At 48.4% G+C, this 10,743-nt stretch overlaps 1 non-coding gene across 1 annotated transcript; it reads right to left on the bottom strand.

The window, feature by feature from the left end:
* Positions 1–10,350: 10,350 nt before the first annotated feature.
* On the bottom strand, positions 10,351–10,421 carry TRNAA-AGC (transfer RNA alanine (anticodon AGC)). Its single transcript has one exon. It is a non-coding gene; the product is annotated as a tRNA-Ala (tRNA).
* Between the last annotated feature and the right edge of the window lie 322 nt (positions 10,422–10,743).

The raw sequence follows: 10,743 nt of genomic DNA, 5'->3' as shown, positions 1-10,743 counted from the left end.
AATATTGCTGTGCAGAGGCAGAGGCTCCGTCCACCTCCTAAACCATCACAGGAGGTGAGGTCGGGCACTGGAGGATGGCGGGGAGAGAGCTCTATATTCAAGCCCCCTTGCAAATGACACAGAGTGGGCGATGAAATTGCTGGTCTTGTAGGAGGAGAGCTGGTCTGGTGGTAGCAAGCATGACGTGTCCCCTGAGCTAAGCAGGGTCTGCCCTGGTTGCATATGAATGGGAGACTCGAAGTGTGAGCACTGGAAGAGATTCCCCTCAGGGGATGGAGCTGCTCTGGGAAGAGCATCTAGGTTCCAAGTTCCCTCTCTGGCTTCTTCAAGATAGGGCTGAGAAAGATTCCTGCCTGCAACCTTGGAGAAGCCACTGCCAGTCTGTGAAGACAATACTGAGCTAGATGGACCAGTAGTCTGACTCAGTAGAAGGCAACTTTCTATGTTTCTGTGTTCAGTGTTTCTCTTCCATAGGATCCTATGGGGTTTGGGTTGTACCCTTGTACTTGTACCCTTAGCTAAGCAGGAGTGTGAGCATTGTAAGATATTCCCCTCAGAGGATAGAGCCGCTCTGGGAAGAGTATCTAGGTTCCAAGTTCCCTCCCTGGCAGCATCTCCAAGATAGGGCTGAGAGAGATTTCTGCCTGCAACCTTGGAGAAGCTGCTGCCAATCTCCTGTGATAGTTTAGGAGGCGGGTGAAGCCTCTGCTGCTACACAGCATCATTTTTAAAGGTTGGGGGGGGGAGAATTAAGTTCCCCTCCAAGATGCTTCTCCCCAAGATTTGGTGCCATAGGCAGTTGGCCTATACTGCCTATGCGGTAACCCACAACTTTACTTCACCATCTCAGGGGACAAATGCTCCTAGTGATCCCCCTGAGATGAAGAATGGGTGATGGTATTGCTGCACTGACAGCTTTCTCTGAATCAGCATCACCCTGCTTCTTTATCCCTACCCCCAAACCCTCAGGGTAAAATTGCACTCATTTCTGCACGGAGCAAAGGGTCAAGGTAACAATGAACAACGTGTTGTCCTCTCTCCATGGAGTGGACTTTGGAGGACAGTCCTGCCCATTTCCATTTCCATTCCTCTAAGAACATTGATGAAATTTTGAATGAGCTTTTGTGTTTTTAAAAAACTTCTAAAAACTTTCAGAACTCCATTGCAAATGTGGCCACAGCAGGCTCAATGGTCAGGACAATCAAAGCATGAGCACACACTGGTGGAGAGCTGGTCTTGTGGTAGCAATCATGATTTGTCCCCTTTGCTAAGCAGGGTCTATCCTGGTTTTCATTTGGATGGGAGACTACATGTGAGCATTGTAGGATTTGGGGGCCGCTCTGGGAAGAGCATCTGCATGCTTGCATGCAAAAGGTTCCAAGTTCCCTCTGTAGCTTCTCCAAGACAGGACTGAGAGAGACTCCTGCCTGCAATCTTGGGGAAGCCACTGCCAATCTGGGTAGACAATACTGAGCTAGATGGACCAATGATCTGACTCGGTAGAAAGCAGCTTCCTATGTCCCTATGAAAGCTAAAGTCATGCAATGCTATTACCTATTTTCCTTCTCTAGACCTTGTCCAAAATCTCAATGAGCATTCGCCCCCGCCCCTAGATATTCAGTGGGCAAACATGGTCCTCCAGCTGCTATTGAACTACAACTCCCATCATTCCCAGCCACAATGTATTGTAGCTGGTGGAGCTGGGAGTTGTAGTTCAACAACAGCTGGAGGACCGAGTCTGCTTAGCCCAATCCCAGACGGTACCAATCACCCCAGCCAGCTCATGTACTAATACAGGAGATTGGTGATCATCAGAACTCTCAATGGTTTATTTTTATTTTTATTTTTAAGCAGCTCTGAGAGCTCCAATTTTGATCAAAGTGGCAGCATTGGGTGTTGTGCATTCTGCTGTCCCACTCTTTTGAACCAGGAGGTGGTGCTCTTAGATCCAGCTTTCTTGTGTAGGGTTAGGCAGTGGCCGTAGCCAGGGTGCTTTCCAGATTAGGCCCTGCAATGGGGTCACATCGTATCGCAGAAGTTGGTTGCCACACTTCCTGTGTTGTGATACCACCGTCCCTACGTGGACAGCAGGGTGCCATTCACATTTCCAATGCCTTGTTTCAAATTTAATCACTATGCTATAGTGCTATGGAGTTGCATATCCAGTGTTAAAAAGTTGCTGTTTTTTCGGGTTGTTAGTTTCCGTGAGCCTGCTCCCCCTGCTGTTTACATTTTGAATGCGACTTGCCTGAACGGAGGCATTTTGCTGCTGTTGAGCAGCTAGCCTGGAAAGCGCCCAGGAGTGCCTTTGGGTTGCCAGCTGCAGCCTTTCTTGGAAAAAGAAGATCCAACCACAATTGTTAGATATGATTGAATTGTGTAGTGACTCTGTAGATAGGTTTCACTCTAATGGGGTATGTTGAATCTGCCAAACTGTTGTATCTGCTATCTTTACTTGGTATGTTTGTTGCTCCAGGAAAATGCTTTGTTAAGAGCTCTGTGTCTGCCTGGAGTTGTGAATACTACACAATGAGGTGATTCACACAATCAAAAACTGTGTCCTACCCAGGCTTAGGAGCTGTGTGTGCTCCCAATTTTCGGTTGTGTGGAAGCAGGGGAAGAGGAAAACTTGGGTAGCTATTCCTCCAACCTTGCTTCCACACAATCACTTCTATCCAGGTTTTCCCTGCTACTTTGCTTCCACACAACCGAAAACTGGGAGCACACACAGAGCTCCCAAAACGGGGTAGAACACAGTTTTTGATTGTGTAAATGACCTCAAGATCTTGCAACCATGAGGCAGGTCTCACGATCAGTGAGACCCACTTTGTCCAGTGTAGCAGGGAGAGCAGGCTAAGCCCGCTCTCCCCACAGATGAGCAGGGCGGCAGCCCTGGGCAGCCGGATCGGCCGCCCACATGACTGCCAGCTCTGTGATGGAGCCGGGGGGACACGACTGGGATGATTGGGGGCCGTGCGGCCGCTGGAAGCTCCAGTATGCCCTGTGCGGGCATGCAGGGCATACTGGAGAGACCCCCGAGCCGGGAGGCTGCTTTTGAGCCTCCCAGTTGGGGGTCTCCTCATGAGTAGCCATGGTGCGGAGCTGCACCCCGGCTACTCATGATTTTAAAAACCGGGTTTGCGGAGCGCTGGCTACTTAAGCCGGCTAACTGGCTAACCGCTTGTAAGCCACCAGGCTCGCCTGCGAGCTCGGTGGTTTACACGAGCAGCAAAAATCGGGCTTGGCTCTCCTCGCCTGATTTTTACTGTTCGTGGAAATAGCCCCCATCTTGTTTTATAGCTGCTCCCCTCATAAATACAAAGTCACCGTATGTTTGTTTAACTAAGCCTTTATTCCAGAAACAACTCCATTTTCGCTTCTCCTTCCTTCCCCTTTTCTTTCTCACCTCTTTTCTTTTTCACTCTCTACAGGATCTCCACTGGGACAAACGTCTGATCAACAAAAACACAATGGACTGCTAGATAGAATGTAACAAGCTTCTTCTGCCCTGGTCACAATCCTGCTAGACAACTGCAATGTATTCTACATGAGGTTACCTGCAACGGCTGCAATCAGATCGGTGTCCTGCATTTTTAAATTAAGATGCCAAAATATCCATGGCTGTATTAGCACACAATGAAATGCGCTCATTAGAGTTGATATGAGTTCTGATATAAAAGCACTGCATTTTTAAATTAAGATGCCAAAATATCCATGGGTGTATTAGCACACAATGAAATGCGCTCATTACAGTTGATATGAGTTCTGATCAAACTGGTTTTATGCCACATAGGCACGTGAGGGAGTCGGTCAGAAGAGTACTTAAGGAAGTATGCCGTTGTAATTCCTTTAGCCGTATTCACTGGATGTAAGCAAACCTCTTCATACATTAGAATAAATTACTCAAATAAACAGTCTCATTGCAATTGATGGGACAGGTTTACTTTTGGGGCAGGTTTACAGAGAAAGTCTCCTTCCTGCAACCTTGGAGAAGCCACTGCCAGTCTGTGTGGACAGTACTGAGCTAGATGGACCAATGTTCTGATAGGCAGCTTCCTACCTTCCTAATTTCAATGGGAGTATCCAGTGCTAATTTTCTGGAGCCTGTCAGTCAGGCTGAGGGGAGGGATTTTCATTCATTCATTCATTCATTCATTCATTCATCTATCTCTATGTAAACCGCTTTGGAAACTTCAGTTGCAAAACAGTATATAAGTATCCGTTGTATTGTATTGTATTGAATAAGCTGAGCTCCAGCTCATAGCCAGGGGGCAATATGCTAAATCATTGTAAACCGCTTAGAGAGCTCCGGCTATAGAGCGGTATATAAATGTAAGTGCTATTGCTATTGCTATTGCTATACACTATTACATAAAAATAAAACAAAACAGAATGAAATGAAACAAACTAAAAAAACCTAAATTAACCATTTCTAGCACACCATGTGCGGAACTTAATCCCAGCCATACACAAAATGGACACCTGATACGAGACATCATCGGTGTGTTTATCAGAGAGAAGTATATAAAACTCAACAGAATTGTTTGGGTATCTAGAAACAAGAGGAGTAAAATATCAAAAATGTAAATTGCAGTAAAAAGAACAACAGGGGGGAGAAATGTTACACGTTTACAATGCTGCCTTGAGGTACGTTTCACGAGCAGTTTCTCAGAAAGCACAGTTTTACTGACAGAGCATAACACAAGTCAGAACTTGCCTGGGAGACTTCAGAGAGGAGCATTGACCAATCAGGAATGCAGGAAATGTAGTTGATGTTTAATCCATCCTGGGACTTTTACACAAAGCAGGCTTTACCACGAGTTTACGGGGGGACTTTACTGCGAACTCGAAGTTTTCCAAAAAAACTGGCGCAAATAGTGGGGTTTTTTTAACCCTGGATATAAATCGGGTTACACTCTAATGTGCAGTGAAAAACCTGAATTGTGTGTGAACTGCTCCCTGATAACTCACAGGGACTTCAGGGTAAATCTAGCCGATATATGAATGCATCCCCTCCATTCCAGAGGAGATGCAAGTTAGAGGGCTTCAAAAGCCCCCTGTGAAAAGCTTCCTGGTGACTCAAAGCCCAATCATGGCCCTGTCTAGTTTCAGGGGAGGAACATGAATAGAGGCCTTGGATGATTCATAAAAAGGTCATACAATGAAAATGCTAGAAGGGATCCAGTGAGAATCAGCCAGGCCTGGCTCTCTCCTGAGACAGAGTAAGTCCATTTGGGGCAGCAGCAGTAGTGGCCTTTCCTAACAAGCCAGGGGGCACCAAAGGAGACAGCTCGGGTCGTTCTTCTCTCTCTCCTCCCCCACCCGGGATCTGTGCTACTGCAGGCTGGTCAACCACGCATCTCTACCTGATGAATGGCCAGCCTGCAGGCAGCTGCCTCCTTTGGTGCCCCCTCTGGGCACTTTCCAGATTAGCCCCTGCAACAGGGTCACAACATACCTGCGAAGTGTGCTTCCACACTTCCTGTGTTGCGACACCGCAGTCCCTACGCTGTCAGTAGGGTGCCGCTCACATTTCTGATGCCTTATTCTGGATTTTATCGCTGTAATTTAATGCAATAACGTTGTATGTCCTTTGCAAAAAAAAAAAATAGCTGTAATTTTTCCATTTTAAGAGGGTCACAATTCTGTTTCGGCATTGTAAGTGGTGTGGTGAGGATGGTTACATCTGCGTGGATGGTGATTTATCAATATAAAGCTCCTTTCCGTTTTAGAAATTTATTTCTTTTCTTTTTTTCGATGGGGTTGTGAAGAACTTTACACCTTGATTTTTTTCTCCATGCGGTCTGCAAAAGAAAGCCAACGTTCTGGCAAGGCTGGAGATGTGCTCCCTACAGCAGCAGAAACGTGGAGACCGCCGGGGGCTGCCCTCCTCCTGCTTGGCCGTCCCATTGTTCCTGAAGGCAGCAGCCACAATAAGAAGGTTTGTGCACAGAAGTCCCCCCCCCCACTGTGAGCTTGCAAGCAAGTTCTGTGGCACAGCCTTCCCCGCCCCCCTCCCCGAGTGCATTTGCATCCCTTTTTCTCGCCCGTTTTTGCGCACAGTTCTAATAAAGCTAATAACAATAATAATGCTAAGTGGGGGGGGGCCCTCTTGCTTTACATGTACCACAGCCAGAGAGAAAGAGAGAGAGAGGAAAGAAAGACGCATCCTTGGGGGCGAAGTTGAACCATGTGTGTGCTTGAACGTTTGAGTGTGTGCACGTGCGTCTCTCTTTCAGAAAGCAAAAAGGAGATGCAAACTCCTCAACAGTGGATTGCAACTCTGCAGCTGCCAGTGCAGTTTCTTTTGGGGTGGGTGGGTTGCAGCACACAGTATGAACGGTTCCGCCTGGGGGGGGGGCATTGTTCCATGGACTATGCAACAAACGGCTTACACCATTTCTTTACGTTTCCAATGCGATCGTGCCAAGCCGAAGCATTTTACACCACCCCAACCACTGTAGAGCATGTAATCTGGAAAGCACCCTGGTTCATTCGGACAAGCCACTACTGGACAGCAGAGAGTGACTGGCCCAAACTCACCCTGTGCCATGGACCAGGACCTATTGCCACACCAGGTTGGTCTGGGGAGGGAGAGCTCTGAGGACAAGGTTCCTGGTTTCCAGGAGATACCTGCACAACCTGGGCGCTTTCCAGGTTAGCCGCTCAACAGTGGCACAATGCTTCCCTTCAGGCAAATCCCATTCAAAACGTAAATAGCAAAGCACCCAGCAGGGGGAGCAGTGTCATGCAAACGAACAACCCCAAAAAACAGCAACTTTTTTACGCTGGATATATAACATCACAGCACTAAATCGCATCGATTCAATTCTAAACAAGGCATTGGAAATGTGAACGGCACCCTGCTGTCAGCGTAGGGACTGCGGTGTCGCAACACAGGAAGTGGGGAAGCACACTTCATAGATACACCGTGTCCCCATTGCAGGGTATAATCTGGAAAGCGCCATGGCCCCAAAGCTACCCTCGGGGAACCTTCTGTATCCCCAGCCATATCTGGACCTATTGCTGAGAGTTCTGAGGATGAGGAAACTGAAGCGTCACCTTGCTCTGAGGACACCTCATTGCCCCTTTACTACAGTTCGGAGGAGTACGTTGACCCTCCTGCAGAGACTGATCCGTAGGAGTCTGCGATTAAGAAATAGGGCTCAGCCCTTTAACTAGCCATTGGGGCTATTCTCACAATCGGGAAGAATCGGGCTAGGAAAGCCTAGCCCGATTTTCCCCGATCGTAAGAACCACCGGCCTTGGCTGCGAGCCCGGTGGTTCTCCAGCGGGTAACCCGCTTTGGTGGCCCTCCTCTTAGCCCGGGTTTGCGGAGTGAGTGCTCCGCAAACCTGGGCTATCTGGCCATGAGTAGCCACATGCAGCTCCGTGCTGTGGCTACTCACGAGGAGACCCCCAGAGGGGAGGCGAAAAGCCGCCTCCCGGCTCCGGGGTTCTCACCAGCATGCCCTGCGCGCTCACGCAGGGCATGCTGGAGCTTTCAGGGAGCGATCGGCCCCCGCTTCCCCCAGCCCCCGCCAGCTCCATCACGGAGCCGGCAATTGTGTGGGTGGCCGATCCAGCCGCCCAGGGCTGCTGCCCCGATCGTCTGTGGGGAGAGTGGGCTTAGCCCGCTCTCCCCGCAGTATAATCTAAAACGGGTCTCACTGATCATGAGACCCGCCTCATTGTCTCCGGGATTGTGGGTGGAGTCTAGGCTTATACCCAGCAGCAGGGCTATATAAGAGCTCAGTTTGCAGTATGAGTTGCTGAAGCAACCTGGTTGTACTTTGCTTGTCCAGGAGATTTATCAGACTTTACCGTGACTTAACTTTAGGAGGGTGTGGGTGTGCATTCACATGTTGGCCAGATTTGCCCCTAAGTCCATGAAATGTTTCAGAGAACACTTCACACATGATACGGGTTTTCCCCTCAATATTGGAACCTAGCCTGATTTATGTCTGGGGTTAAAAAAATCTTTTCTTTTTGCGTTGGAGTATCGGTTATGCCCTGAACTCACAGTAAAGCCTCGTGGTAAAGCCACGGAAAAGCCTGCTGTCTGAAAAGCCTCCTGGTTCCTGATCCTCAGCTCCCCTGAATATGCCCTTTGCTTGCTCCTGAGAAGTGCTGTGTATTGACGACAGGCCTTTGACCTCCTGCTCTGTTGACTGTGCTATACGTCTCCTCCTGAACTACAGGACCTGTGGGTCTTCTGAACTACAGAACCTCGCCCTGTGCAGAACATGATCCATGTCTGAAGATCAACCTAGACAAGATGATGTACATTTTCCACAACAGGGCAAGTAGCAGCCGTTTCCATTGGGAAGATGGTAGGGAGGGGTCAGTCAAGCTTCTTTCCCAGTGTTGGTGATCTGAATTCCTCTACAGCTGATTTCTTTAAATATGTAGAGACACCAGCCCTATTCAGTCATTATAAAAATGGTTAGAGATTGTAACTGGGGGGCGGGGGCAGAAGTGGGGTTCCCATTTAAAACTGCCAATGGTAAGGCATCATCTCTTGCTCTGAAGAACACTCTCTGGTGGCTGGGTAGAGAGAGTAACAATAAATCACTGGCTGGTTCCTGGCTGTGATTGCCAAGATGTCCTCTTGTGGTCTGCAGGATGATACCCAGGTCATTTTGATGCTCAATGTCCAAGATCCACTGTTTGAGAATCTTCTTGGCCTGATTATATCCTAATAGTGACAGATATTTCTTTAGAATTCTTTAGAATTTAGATGCCAAGTGATGAGAGTTTTGCTAGCAGTGCTTGTATCCAGGAAGACTGAAACCTGTCGGCCAGTACAAGGGGAATCAGCCCCAAAGGGGAAAGTTGATCTTGAGACAGTAGTTGAAAATTGAAACATGCTTTGGATTCCACCCTTTGAAAACCCATTTCTACCTTAGTGCAGCATTAGAAATACATCTGGGAGCCCAGAATACAGCTCTTATAAACTTAGACTGGACAATCTGCAGTGTTCTGTAGTTGGAATAGTGGCCCAGTTGTTCACCGTACAGACATTGAGCCAGTGGTTTGGCAATGAACAGATTTAGTGCAGCAGAAATAACTTCTCCTTTGGAGCAGAAAAATATCAGAATGGCTGATGTACCTGTTGGGCAGTGTAATCCACATGGGCCTTCCATGACCCTGTGGCATGAAAAACCACACCCAAATATTTAAAACTGTTAACCTGTTCAATCCGATGGCCCTTGATTGACCAATTAAAATTCTTAGGCTTCTTGGCAAGGACCATCACCTTAGATTTCTGAAAATTCATAACCAGGTGGTTATCCTTACAGTAATTGGCCAGGAGCTTAAGAGCCCTCCTAAGATCTACTGGGGTTTGAGAGATAATAGCATCAGCATCCGCTTACAGCAAAATTGGGATTTTTACCCCCGCGATGTCTGGCAGATGTAACCCTGGATCTGAGAGATTTTTGGCTAAGGTGTTTATATGCAGCTTAAACAGAGAGGGTGCCAACCTGCACCCTTGTTTGACTCCTTTGCTGGAAGTTATTGGGTGTGAAAGTGAGCCTCGGGGTTACCTCTCACCCTGACGTTGGTGTTCTCATAAAGCTTTTGAATGAGAAGAAGTAATTGCCTATCAGTGTTGATATCCCTGAGTTTTCCCCACAACCTTGGCCTCGAAATTGAATCTAGCGCTGATTTGAAATCTACAAAGGCCACATACAAAGAGCACTTGGGCTTACTGCTATACTGGATGGCTTTAAGAGGGGTTTGGATAACTTCATGGAGGAGAGGTCTATCAACGGCTACTAGCTGGAGGGCTATACTATAGGCCACCTCCAGCCTCAGAGGCAGGATGCCTCTGAATACCAGTTGCAGTGGAGTAACAGCAGGAGAGAGGGCATGTCCTCACCTCCTGCCTGTAGGCTTCCAGCGGCATCTGATGGGCCACTGTGTGAATCAGGATGCTGGACTAGATGGGCCTTGGGCCTGATCCAGCAGGGCTGTTCTTATGTTCTCAATAAGATGGCGTAGCACTAAGGAATGATCCACAGTTGAGCGCCCCATTCTAAAACCAGCCTCTTCATCCCCCAAGATGTCTTCTTGGTGGCACCACTGTGGCAAACCCGCCTAAGTAGCCACCCTTTAAAACAAGGTTAAGGGAGCGAGTGTTCCCTTAACCCTGTTTTTTAAATCGTCTGGCAGCTGCTGATGCTTCCAGCTGCAGATGCCAGACTGCGGGGAGCCCAGAGAGGCCTCATCCCCTAGGAAGCTGCTGTCTACTGAGACTATTGCCCCCCCCCCAGCTCAATATTGTCTACACTGCTTGGCAGCATCTCTCCAGGGTTTCATGTTGGGGTCTTTCCCAACCCTGCCTGGAGATGCTGCCAGGGATTGAACCAGGACCTCCTGCATGCTAAGCAGATGCTCTACCACTAAGCTACAGCAGCACCATTTCCAAGGAAGTTGCCTTCTACCAAATCAGGCCATTAGCCCATCTAGCTCAACACTGGCTGGCAGCAGTTCTCCAGGGTTTCAGGCAGAAGACTTTCCAAGCGTTACCTGAAGATGCCGTGGGTTGAACCTGGGACCTTCTGCATGTAAATCCAATGCTCTACCGCTAAGCTTCAGCAATTGCCCCAACAATCTGCTCCCTGAGATGACTACGTCACCTTGCTTCATGGTGGGGCCGCCCTGTCCAAGCCACTAAGCCACACAGACTCTCCAATATTTTCAGCAGCGTGGTGAGTGACCCTTTGGATTTCTATACAC

Source organism: Hemicordylus capensis, chromosome 7, assembly GCF_027244095.1.
Source record: "Hemicordylus capensis ecotype Gifberg chromosome 7, rHemCap1.1.pri, whole genome shotgun sequence".
Taxonomy (NCBI): domain Eukaryota; kingdom Metazoa; phylum Chordata; class Lepidosauria; order Squamata; family Cordylidae; genus Hemicordylus; species Hemicordylus capensis.
The sequence above is the reverse complement of the archived record's forward strand: the minus strand, read 5'-3'. Positions and strand labels throughout refer to the sequence as shown.